Consider the following 14,283-nt stretch of genomic DNA (forward strand, 5'->3'; position numbering starts at 1 on the left):
TGTCATTTATTGACTTTGAAAAGAACATCAATAACCACATACAGGAACTTCTCGCCCACCACCGCCCCCGGCAAAATAAACAGTTCTAGAAAAGTAATTCATGCACACCTCTGGATAAATACCAAAAATAACAGTTAGCAGTGATGAATGCATGGGAAATCACTTTCAGGGAGGAGACCCAGTCCTGGGGGATTATGCAGTCCTTTAAAGGCTAAGTAATTGTCAAGAGCACCTCAGAGGACCCTATCAATGCATTCCTATTGTCCCAGGGAACTTGAAGACATGGAAGTCAGGTAAATTAGAAGCAGACCCTGACAGAACTAAGAACTTCTGGTTTAAAAAGAAAATCGTTTTAAAGCATTATAGTTTTAATCTAGTAAAACATTAAGAGTGGAATATTAATACATGACAATTTTAAAAAACTCTCTAAAATGATACCTAACCCTCTTTACTTTCTGGAATAGAAAATTAAGGGATATTTTCCTTTGTTAAATATAAGGAATAGAAAGAATTTTAAAAGTATGTCTCTTTCCTAATTTTAAGATTGTGTTCAGTTAAAAATTTCATCCTATTTAAATTCACTTGTTTTTCTACATGTCCTTTATTCTACATATCTATTTTTCTAGTTAGAATGCAAACAAACCAAATGAAAACTTCAGATTTATCTTTCGAGCCTCCCAATAATGAAATAAATGCTGATTTTAAACTGTGGAATATGACAGCTACAATTTCAGAAAACAAAATAAAGGGATTAGGTTGATTTTTACCTGCAAAAAACACCTCATCTCTAAATTAAAAAAAAATAAAAATCACCCTCTGAAACTAGAATGCTTTCAGACATGCACAATATCCTCACATATAAATATAAAACTGTATTTTAGAAATGAACTTTGAAGGTTGAAAATAAAGCAGAAATGTTCACTTTCAAGCACATTAAGGACTACTCAAAGCTGCTATTGAAGACATGCTCCTTCAAGAGGCAGTCAACCCAGGAACACGACCTCACGTCCCCAGCCAGAGTGACCTCCTCATCTCCCTGGCTTTTCTCTTCTCACCAACTTCTCTGTCTTCTGAGTCGTTGTTTCCCGTTGTGTGTCTTAATCTTCCTGTGACTCTCTCCTCCTTTACCTGCATCCTTTGATGTCCTCCCTCTCTGAATCTGCTCTTCTCTTTCTTCTCTTTCTCTGTAAGATTATCTCCCTTCTCGTGAATATTTCTTAAATATTTCCTCCTCTCTCTCTTCCAACTCATCCCAAAGGGGAGCCAACATTTTAAAAAGTGTTATTTTCCTTAAATACAGATTTATGTTCCCTATTCTAAAATTTAAAAACAAACAAGTAGAATGTCTTTTTATTTCATCAGAAACTGTTTTGCACTTATTTTATTTAAAATCAATCCATAAAAATTTCCAGGACATTAACTATGTGCTAGGGATAGAGATTAAATAAGACTCAGTCTTTAAAGGATTTCATACCTCAGTGGGTTCCTGTTTGCTTATTTTAACTAAGGATTAGTAGTCCTTAGTAGAAAAAATATTCACCAGTAGAATAAACATGACCTAAACATACAGAGATCATTTTTCTCTCCTGATTGCATGTGGTTTTATGCTCTAGGTCCAATTCAATTCGAAGATCAATTTCATGAATAATGCAGCATTGCATGTGGTTAGTGACTCTCTCCCATCCCCCATGCCCAAAGTGAATGTGCCAGCTCTGGATAAAGAATCATAAACTTACTGCTTTCTTTTACCTCTATTTGTCCGTTGCTTCTGAGATAGGAAAGACAGCCAAAAAAAATGCTTTTCTTTGGCTCTTAGACTATTCTGGCAGTGTTGTTTTCATTACTACATGTGCCTTTTACCTAATTGGACTGGTGTTTAACAAATTGGTAAGTTGATTTGTGTTCATATTCTAGTGCTCAGCCCATTTATTTATTATTTGAACTTATGGCTGCATTTATTTAAATGCTGTCTGTAGGCTTTTTTCAAGCTCTTGGCACAGTTTGTTTTGAATCCAAGACTGTCTGTTAATATCTTAAAAACAGGACATTCAAGTAAGTAAACCGTTAGTTGCAAAAGGAAATTATCTAAGGAATTTAGTGACTGCTTACTCTTTATACTTATTGGTTTATAAATGTAATTTTTCTGAACTAGTTCAAAACACACATTATTTGCAGTTATGGAAAGAAATGAAAGGATTTAAGGTTCTTCTACCTTTAGAACTGGTAATCTATATAATATTTTATATATCTTATAACGTCTTATTGCCAGGTGAGCATTCATGGGCAAAGCAGCGCATTCGAGTGAAATAATGAAGGAACATTTTGAGGAAAAACAGTGCAAATGTATATTCATCGGAATCAGTGAAGAATTCAAACCCGATACCTCTTACTCATCACAATCCTTTTAAATGCAGACTAGTCATTCATAAAAATTGGACCACGAGATTTCCAGCATACACACAAGAACATTGTACTAGAGAGAAGCATGGCTGGGAAAACGTCCTCAGTGGATAGTCTTTATCATGCTGACTGAAAAAAAAGGCTGGGACTTTCCAATTAGTCTTTTTGTATATCAAGTTTCTCTAGAAGGCTCAATTAGTTCTAATACTTTGACTTTCACCAACACTGACACTATTATATTTGGCCTACTAAGGTGCAAACTATATTTGGAAAGTTTTTAGCAGGCTTTGTTTTATTAATTCTCATTACTGTGAAGATTACTGTATTTATTTTTTTATTTCATTCCTAAATTTCCTTCTTGCTATTTGTACCACAGAATAATGATGGTTGCCTCAAAAACAAGATTGTGCCTTTTCCTAGGTTGTAAATCACCAGTGGTATTTTTGAAAAGACTTGTAAAACACTGAAGAAAATGACTAATCAGTCTTATCATTTTTTTTGTTCCAGGAAAGATGGATTCAAATAAATTATTCTGCTTTTGATTTTATGTGGCCTTCTTTGTCTTGTAGAGTAAAAATTTTACATAGAAGTCAGATTGTAGAATTAAATTTTTTTTACCCTTTATTCTCATTGTGCAATAAAGTACAGATTATTGAGAACTACTAAAATAAAAATCTTGTTGTCTCACATTTTTTTCAGGCTTAAAATTGTTATTGTACTGAATTTGTTGATTCCGAAAAAGGTCTTCCTCCTTGCATATTGCTGAATTTTAAAAAAATCAGTGAAAGACCAAATGGTTAGATAACACCATTTCACAACCCTCAAGTGAAAGAACTGATTCAGATTTCAATCATTATTAGGCAAGACTGCTAGATAAAGAGAAAACTACTAGATCAGAGATCCGCTACCAGTACTGGTCCGTGGCCTGTTAGGAACCAGAGCGCACAGCAGGAAGTGAACGACAGGCTGGTGAGCAAGAGAAGCTTCATCTGTATTTGCAGCCACTCCCCAGTGCTAGCTAGCATCACCGCCTCAGCTCCACCTCAGATCATCAGACATTAGATTCTCATTGGAGCACTGGTCCCTAGTGCCAAAAAGGTTGGGGACTGCTGCAATAGATAACCCAGGGTCAGGTTACAGAAACTGTGAGGGGAGGGAGATCTGTGGCCTAGAGGGAAGCAGATACACAAAGTGGCACGAGGCAACTGTTCAGGGTGCAATGACGCCCGGGGAGTGGAGGCAGAAAGATCGTCTGAGTCTTGTAGATCTTGAAGATGAAAGACAAGTATTTATATTTTATCACATTGGCTACAAACACTCTGACCTGGCAATGCCAACCTTTAGAGTTTCATTCCAGCTAAATACAGGTAGAAACAACCCAAATACCCAAGCATAGGTGATTTTAAAATGATGTTAATGATATTAGATCTATATAATTGTTCGCACTGCAATTATTAAAAAAAAGATATATAACTATACTTATACTGACTTTAAACTATGTTTCATGCCCTATCATATTATGCAGAAGAAAAATATCAAGAGAATAGCATTTCTTTTTTAAACCGTTTAAGTGAACCACTATATTTATACTGTACTTTCCACATTTTCATAGAAGCCCATGGTGAAAAGAAAATTAAGACTAAGTCCCACAACCCCTTTCTGGTCTTCTTTCTCTACTACCCTTACATATTTTTCTGCTGGAAAACTCCATCAGTCTTGCTACAAATATTTTCTACTGCAACTGGTAAAAACAAACAAAAAAAACAAACAAAAAAACCCTCTAACTAGAAAAGGAATTCATGCCCACTGTAAATATATATACTTGGAAATGCAGAAGGCTAGCCATAAGACAATTAAAATCATTCGTAGAGAGTAGATCTTAAATGTTCTCATGACAAAAAAAAATTGTAATTATGTGAGGTGATGCATGTGTTAACTAATCTTATTATGGTAATTATTTCACAATACATATGTATACCAATTCATTACACCTTAAACTTACACAATGTTTTATGTCAATTACATTTCAATAAAGCTGAAAAAATAATATAATATCACTTGTATTCTCACCTCATAGAAAAATGTGCTAGCATTTTCCTACATTAGTTATGCGTATGTTTATTTATATTTTTCCAGTTCCAGAAAGGATTTATTGTAGCTCATATAAATGCATAAAAGATAAAATACACCCAAAAATATTAAGTTGTTAAAGAAAACAGGATGAAGGAACAATTAGAGTTTACAAAGGGAAGGTGAAAGCAGAAATGAGGCTAATAACCAGGATGGTGAATTCTCTTCATCTATGAATATGGTTTTACACCAACAAGGTCACATGGAGTACATAGGTGGATGTCTAAGCTAAATGCAATATGTAATTATTAGAGCCAAAGAAAGGTTGAAATTCCACTGCAGGGCTAGGAGAGAACAGGTCAGTTTTCCTAGTCACCCACTTACCCCAGGTCCATCTACCTCTCCCGTTCTTTCTCAGTCTTTAATCCCATCCCTCCCTGAGGTCCTTACATCTATTACTTGGAGAGCAGATACTAAAACTTCAATGAGTTACAGCTGCTTCTCTGTGCTCCCCTTCCTAGACCCAACCCTAAAACACTTTAAACCATAGACAATCTCAAGCATCATTTTATTTAATAGGTAATAATACATTCACATGATTCACGAATCAAAATCTTATAAAAAGTATGCACCAAGGTAGCTGTTTTTATTAGTTTTTGGTTTTGGTTTTTGGTTTGGCTATTTTTGTGTATCCCTCCAGAGTTTCTTATCACTACCAAAGGAAATACAAACACATATTTTTATTTTTTCAAACTCATTTTCAATCACTTGTAATTCCTCTCATTTCTCACACACAAAAAAAATACACAGACTCTTAGCACATGGTTCCACTCACGGCAGCAAGGAATTGCTGAAGGGAGAAATGTGAAAGGATCTAGAATTCAATTAACTTTTGCTGTCATTGATGTGTAACACTGGATGACTCACTGCTTTTTTAGTAAATGGGGATGAAAATCTCATAAATTAATCAAGGTTTCCAAGGGAAGTGATGAACCAAACCCAGATGTTCACCTAATTAACAAATTAATCTTTAAAAACCAGCCTAAAGTTCTTTCTTTATTATTAAACATAATCTTAGCTGTTAGTTTTTAACTTTATATTACTGCTTCTAACTTGGAATAGAATTATAGTCTTAGTGAATATTATTTTTAAAGAGTATATCCTACCGATAGGCTTTTAAGCAAAAAATTAAAATACTTATGAACAAAACACATTTTCCTTGTCTTTTTCCTAACATTTGTGCACTTCCATGATAAGATAATTTTTTAAAATTTTTAATTCTTTAATGTCACCACATATTTGACCTTTTTTTCCCATCTGTCTTCTTCCTCCCCCATCAATAAGGCAATTTTAGTTAAAATAAATTGTACACATACACTCAAAGAAAGTCCATGTGATCCCTCAGTTCTACAAGAGCATGTACCTTACAAAGTTTTATTAAACTAATAAAATTGAGTGATAACAAAGTACATGTCATGTAGGTGACTATTTTACTATAGATCATTAAAGATTTGTTTTTAGAAAGTTTATTTTCTGCTTCTATATTGCTATGTATCCCTGTGAATTCTCATGTCATTCTTATATATTCCTCTAAAATTCATGTTCAAATATATATATGAATGTGTATGTTTTAGTTGAAATGAAAATTTTTCTTTCTCATAAGCAGACACAGAAATCAAACACAGCACTTGGATTTAACATTGTTCCTCTTCCTCCTTCTCATCTCCCAGATACACTGTTTATTGGGATTACCATGTTAATCTTGAAGTTTATAAATACTTTCACACCCATTATCTCCTTTGATCTTCACAAGAACTTTGTGGGCTAGACCAAGCATGCCCACTCTACAGATGATGGAACAAAAACTCAAGAAGAAAAAGACTTTCTTAAAGTCACCAAACCAGTGAGTAGCAGAGCTGACCCTTAAATAGCACCTCTGGCTCCAAGTCCAGGGTCAATTCCAAAGCACCACTTGATTTTTCTGAATGTGGCATGCATACCAGTTTCTTCTATCAGCCTTACCTTGAGAACTTTACTAGTTTCGACTACTATTGGTCTCTCAGAAAAGTTTGTTTTTTGCTTGTGTCTGAGACCTTTTTCATTTGCATATGCTCCTAGGGAAAATGATAGCTCAATTGCTCACCATACAATAAAGCATAAACTGGCAGATTGCTTCTTCCCTGCAGCAGAATTCCATTTTAGGTTTATGACAGAGGCTTACTGAGCAGTCAGTACCTTAAATTCTACAAAACCGGTTGTCCCAGGAAGTAAGGACTTCAGAGACCTTCCATGATAGCCAGCTTTTCTGATGTCCTAAATGGCATCCATCCTATCATATACACTTTAGAACACAGACAATAAACATTTTTTGAATTGTACTAAATTGGATCGCCTGCCCTCTGTGTATTTAATGAAGACACTATTTATAGGAGGCAAATAAATTACTGTGTTTCCGATAATCAGGTAGGTAGTCAGGCGTGAGCTACAGGAGCAAAGGCCCAGCTCTGTAATCACAGAAACTTCCCTTGAAGACCTACTTTAAGGACCTCCCAGAAATACCTCCCATTTAGGGTTACAAATTACCCCAAATCCTAGAGCACAAATGCTATAAAAGCTTCTGGTTAAACCAGCCACAAACTATGTTTATACCTGGAAGTTCATAAATCTAATTATAACAAACTGAATTCTGGGTAAGCAACTGTGCACTAGGCAAAGTTATATAGCAGCCAGATGTCAATCAAGGTGACCTCACTTACCAATCACCTAGGAATGTCTTTAGGGGAAACAGCTGCAAGAGGGTGCAATTGAAAGCAAATAAAGAGGGAAACACCCTTGGAAACACCAACTTCAGGAAATTGAAGAGAAGCCAGGGAAGGTCAAGAAGCAGTAGTTAATGGAACAAAGGAACTTGGAAAGAAACTTTAAGGATATTGCATGTACATTTAATATGATTTTGAATCCACTTGTTTATGGCTTAAATGAAGTTGACTTATCCACTCGTTTATGACAAAGACAAAAGAAGTTGCTTTGATACAAATATGAAGTAAGTCATGCCAGGATATCATCATTCTTTATCTGTTGTCATTGATAGGTAGTCAGCAGCCCAGATTCTGAGGGCCCGCCCACCCCATTCGGACTTATCAGTAAGAACATATGCTAAGGTGAAGCAGCTATGGCAAGAGGCTGTTTAGATATACCGAGAGAGTTTGTGAGGCCTATTTGAGAATTTGGTTTAGGGGAGGTGACTCCTCACTAACCTAAAAAGTCTCTGAAGACCCTTGGGGCACTTACTCCAGTCTTGGGGAGACACTCCTTACAGGCAGTGGTGGTAAACCACTCAGTGGCTCTTGGAAAGAGATAAGCCCACCTACCAATATTGGTGTCTTCATTCCTTAGCAACGTGCTCTAGCAACAGAAGACTTCTACTTTTATGCTGGCAGCTGGAAATCAGCTCTTGGTTGGTCACCGACTCCCAGGGGTGCCTCCTGGTACACTTTATATTAAATTTGAATTTTATTCCTTCACCTTCTCTTGCCTGGAATAATAGTGTGATTAATCTATCATTTGTTTGGGGATGTTATTTCTTTATTTGACTTATTAAGAGATATTTTCCTGTATGCTATTGGCTTGTGAAATTATAAGTCCCACAGAAAACCTGTGCTAAATAAATTGCTGGCAAAGATAAAATCAGTCTCTGAGCATAACTTTTGCTACCTCAACCAAACCAAACCAAACAAGACAAAATGAAACAAAACAGGATAATCTGGGCACGCCTAAAAAAGGCAGGGAAAGGGAGAAATTGAACAGGAATTTCACTGTTGTGTATCCACAAATATCTAAGAAAGAAAGTTGTTCTCTATATTCTGGTTCCCGATGAGGGAGGTTCCTGTTCTTACAATGATCACCACACAAAAACACATTTTCTCAGACAGTTCTATTTTAGTGAAATTTTATTAGTCTAAGTAACATATACTTAATATATCATTAAATTAAACTTAATTTTTTAACTTTATAATTTTTTATTTTAAGAAATTTACCAACTGGGAGTCTTGGGTCTTAGTTTCAAACCCTTAAAAGCAGAGACTGACCTGCCAAGCAATCATAATTGGATGTTAATGGACAAATATATTTTCTTGATTCCATATTTATCAAATAACCTCTAACCTTGGTTTAGTTTCCCGTATTATGAAGGAAATTGTCCAGCATCTCCCCACTGTTCCAACACATGCACTTAAAATCCATTCACTCATGCCTTCTATTCTCGAAATGTCCCAATTTGAACAATAAATTAGATCTTAACTGTACGTGGAAAGCTCTAATCTGCCTCCGTGTCCTTCTGGAAAGTTACAGTCTACTCTTCAAAACTATGACTGCCAATATCACCTCTGCTGTGCCGCTGTCTCTTATGTGGTATCATAATGCTGTCCACAAAACTCTGATGGAGCCTTGGTCATTGACTATTTTCCCCTACAAGACAATGGATGAAATAATTTTAAATAAATGAAATAACATTTAGTTACAAATATGGAAATATAAGTAAAATACTAAGGTGTATTTTGCAATGTACATACAAAACTAAACACTAGTTTTAGTGTCTAGTCCCAGTTGTCTAATCTGTAATATGAAAGGGTAAGACCAAACAAGCTCTTTAATTTCTTTAAAATCATTCCATGGCCTATGATTTTTATTAATTTACTAAAAATATCTGTATCTTCTTTACGGATATTGTAAGACCTAAATCTTTTAACCAAGCTGCTGCCTTTGCTTAAACAGCTGAACCAGGAATTAGGCATAAAAGGTTTTTTTTTTTTCTCATTTCAGAACTCAGCATGGCACATCTCACTTGTACCCTTATCATTTAAATGCAGCACTACTTAGTGTAAGCACCAATAAGTAATTACATACACAGCGTAGTGTTACGTCAGTAAAATGTTCACACTTTTTCCAGTCAGTATTTTTGGATTTTTTTCTTTTTCAAATTATCTGCATAAAGGAAAAGAACAAGAAATTTCTAGATAATACAGATAATAATGATGACCTTCAGTATACCAATGACTTTTAGATACAACACCAAAAGCACAATCCATGAAAAAAAAAATGGATAAGCTGAACTTCATTAAAATTAAAAACATTTGCCCTGAGAAAAACTATGTCAAGAGAATAAGACCAGCCACAGACTAGGAGAAAATATTTGCAAAAGACATATCTGATAAAAGACTGTTATCCAAAATATACAAAGAACTCCTAAAACTCAATAAGAAAACAAACAACCTGATTATAAAATGGGCCAAAAACCATAACGAACACCTCACCAAAGAAGATACAAAGATGGAAAATAAGCATATGAAAAAATGCTCCACAACAAATGACACCAGGAAAATGCAAATTAAAACAACAATGAGATAACACCTATGAGAAAGGCCAAAATCCCGAACACTGACAACACCAAATGCTGGTGAGGATGTGGAGCAACAGGGGCTCTCATTTACTGCTCATGGGAATGTGAAATGGTACAGCCACTTTGAAAGACAATCTGGTGGTTTCTTATAAAACTAAACATATTTCATAATTTATTTTGAAATATATGCCCAGCTCTACTGAGTATTTAAAATATATTCTCCCTTAACCCTCAGAATAACATATGAAGCATTATCCTTACTTTATACATGAAGAAATTGAGGTTACAAGGAATTAGGTCACCCTCCAATGTCACCAACAATTAAGTAAATATGTCTGTGTCCCTCTCAGCTACATCCTGGCCCAATCCAGCAAAGACTGCTTTGTGAAATTATATGGGAGCCTTCATGAAGCCATGTGTTTACTTACAATGTCCCCAACTAAGGCCTCTAAGCTCTCTAGAGTCAAACAGCTGTAGAACAGCAACTATTCAATTTGTTCAGTGCTCAAGTAGCTTCCACTTTACAGATGGAAAATAGAAAAAAAATGGTGAATTTTGTTATAAAGCAGAATCAACTAGAATCAAAAGGAGTATATTTCTCTCTTAATATGTATACAATATATACTCACATATATGTACAAATATATTTATTTCTCTATGGAAAATCTATATAAATTTTTATATATATTCAGGCAATGTTTCCATTGCAGTGAGGCAGACTACAAACTTCTTTATCTGCAGAAAGATATGGTGGTGTTCTTGACATTTCTGGAATTGGGTATCCAGAATTTCACCTCGTATATCTGATTCCAAGCTGCTACCAGAATGTTGTCAGTGAGACTTTTATTTATATGGAAATAAGAAGGCCCAGATGATGATGATGATGATGATGATGATGATGATGATGATGATGTGTGTGTGTGTGTGTTTGTGTGTGTGTGTGTGTTTAATGTCATTCCAAATGGTCTCTGAAGCAGTGGGTACTTGTTTAAACTAGTGTAGTTTTAATGGGTAGACTCAATTCTCATGTCTTCTGCATCTAAAGCACTTTTCTTGTGAGTGGCAAGTAGTCAGGGTTACATTTTGTGACATATCTTTAAAAAGGCACTAACATGAATGCTTCCAAATATCTCCCAAGCATAAACTGAGGGTGATGAAAACATTTTCTACTACCATTACTGAAGAAGATTACAGAGAGAAAGCTAACTTTCAGATTTTCATTTTCAAGCTGAGTCAAGGCAAGCAAGATATGTTTCATCTGTACCAGTAGGGCTATTTGGTCTTATAAGAAAATCAGGCACCCTGCAGGCCTGTTGGCTTCTCAATCACTGGCCTATGAAGTCCAGAAGTGCTGGGTAAGAAGGTACATGAACAGCAAGAATAGCTGAGCAAATCCAACTAACATTGTAAACAGTGGACAGTTGGGGGCATACAAAGCCATCTCCACCAAGACTAGTCAGTTTGGGATTTACATATTTTGTTTAAAACACAAACTCATGCTAAAAACGTAGAAAGTCACCATACAACTTAGCAAACTAATTATGTCAGAAATTCATATTGAGTACTACCGTACTAATTTTTATGTAAGAGTTCTTTACCTTTCTGACTCATGACTACGTTTCCTTTAAAAAAAATTATAGAAACAGAAGAATGATTCTGCATAAGACATTGGTATTAAGGAATAATTTGCAAATGGCATGGGTAAATACATTCCACAGTCTAGAAGACAAGATAAATGCAAATAGGCTGGCATTGTTACAGTCTCAAGTATGAGAGAAAGTTAAGACTAAAAGCATAAGATTATAATGTGTGACCAAAGTGACTTGTAGATAATGTTAACAGAAAGGATTATTTATCTAGAATTGTTTATAGTTTGCTATAGAAGCAGGTGGCTGAGACGTCCATTCAAAATCCCTTCCACAGGAGTCTGAAAGTGGTTCCATGCCTTGATCCTTTAGTGCCACCTATGGTTCCAAATTAGAAAGTGTCAGTTTGAAATATAAATTCTAGATACTGTGAACAGAACCTGGTTTTAAATTAGCATATTTATTACTCCATTATATTTTGCCTTTTGGGTTTGACTCAATGAACAGAATATCTATCTGGAGGGCATCTGACAACATGTTTTTAAAAAATAATTTATTTATTTTAATTAGTTGCAAGCATACAGAACACTGGTTAAACATTTATATAGTTTATAAAACGATGCCCCTAATTGCTCCTTCTCTCCTCTGGTTTTCCACCTAGCCAATATACTAACGCTAACTGTATTACCTGTGCCATGCTCCCCATCTCCACGACCATCTATCAACTCTAATTTGTACTTCTTTAACCCTTCACCCCATTCTCCCAGCTCCCCAATCCCCTCCCCTCTGTCCGTTGCCAAATTGCCCACTATATTTGTGAGTCTGTTTTTGATTAGTTTGTTCTTTTGAAGAGATTTTTAAATGTTTAGACTCTTTAACCCAGTAATCCATGTTTAGGAAATCAGAGACAAAGACACACGTATAAGAATATTTATTACAGTATTACTTAAAGGAACTTAATGTTTAAATAATTATAACCTATATGGGATGGAATATGATACAGCCATCTAAAAATGTCAAAAAAGAAAATTACCTTTAATTCTTATAATTTTTCTCCTTATAGAAAGATTTTATCTTTCATAAACTATCAAAACCCTAGAGATAATAACTGTACATTGTGTGATAGTATATAACAAATAATATAATTCATAACCCATAAAATTAGAGAGCCATGTGCCTAGAAAATAGAATATATAAATATACTGGAAGAGATTATAGTCTTTCACATATATATCAGTCAAGATAAATGAGATAAAGTTCCTACTTTGCAGAAAAAACAGAAGTCACTAGAAGGAAGCTCCGTCCTTCTGAAATACAACATATACACTTCCTTTGGGCTTCCATCCTGGTCTGCATCTCTCTAAGGATCATAGAGGGACCTAATCTCTTCACCTTTGCTTTGGGATTGACCTCGTTACCTACTCTAGAACTTTATACCATCCATTATCCCTTTCTTCTCTTTAGCATATGCAACCTTTCCTCTCAATTGAAAGTGTTCCACCAGCTTTGAAAGATACTCAAGTGTCTGTTACATAAAATAATAATAATGAAAAGTAATATATATATATATATTATTATAAATATATATATATTTCTTTACTTCTTAGAGGTCTGTAAGGCATCTCAATCTGTATTTGACCAAAACCTAACTTGTGATTTTTCCTTCTGAATTTACTCTTTTAGTCCTTTCTTTCAGTTCTGTAAATGGTCCCATCTCCAATCTAGTTATGCATGCCAAACCTAACAATCACTCTCGATGCTTCCCTCTCTTTCATCATGCACATTTAATCCATCTCCAAACTTCGTTGCTTTGAATTCCTACCTCTTGAATCCATCTCCTTCTATCTCCACTACCCTATTGATTCAGATCACCTTCATCTCTTGTCTGAATTACTGCAATAGTCTTAGTTTTAACAGTCTTAATAGTTCTGTTTATTTTCTCCCAATATGTATACCATTCATTTACTCTTTTGTCTAAATGCACTAGCTAAGACTTCCATACAATATTGAGTAGGAGTGATCAGAGAGGACATCTTTACCTTGTTTTTGATCTTAGAAAAGGCATCCAGTTTCCCACGAGTATGATGTTAGCAGTAGGTTTTTTTCAGATGTTCATCAAGCAGAGAAATTTTTCCTCTACTCCTAGTCGGCTGAGAATTTTTATTATGAATGAGTGTTGAATTTTGCTAAATGCTTCTACCGTATCAGTCGGTAAAATTGTATGATTTTTTTTTCTCTAGTCCACTGATGTGGTGAATTATATTAATTTTCAAATGTTGAAACACCCTTCATACCTGGAATAAGTGCTACTTTGTTGTGATGAGTAATTCTTATTAAACGCGGTTGGATTTGATTTGCTAATACCTTTTTGAGGATTTTTGCATCTTGATTTCTCTCTCTTTTTTTAATTAAATTTATTGGGGTGACGTTGGTTAATAAAATGATTTAGGTTTTAAGTGTATAATTCAATAATACATTACCTGTATATTGCATTGTGCGTTCACCACCCAAAGTCAAACTCCTTCCATCACCATTTATTTCCTTTTATCCTTATCTACTTCCCCTCTTCCTCCTTTCTCTCTGTACTTTTTCTTTCTTATGATGTCTTTGTCTGATTTTGGTATTAGGTTAATGTTAGCCTCACAGGATAAATTAGGATATGTTCCCTTGGCTTCTATTTCCTGCAAAAAAATTGTATATAACCAGTATTGTTTCTTTCTTTCTTTATTAATTTATTTATTTATTTATTTAGGCAACCCTTGGTAGACCTCACTAATTGCAAGGACCTTGTTAGCTTACAATCTCTTATTTTTTTATTGTATTTTTTTA

The sequence above is a fragment of the Pteropus vampyrus genome, unplaced genomic scaffold (genome assembly GCF_000151845.1).
Source record: "Pteropus vampyrus isolate Shadow unplaced genomic scaffold, Pvam_2.0 Scaffold4, whole genome shotgun sequence".
Lineage (NCBI taxonomy): Eukaryota > Metazoa > Chordata > Mammalia > Chiroptera > Pteropodidae > Pteropus > Pteropus vampyrus.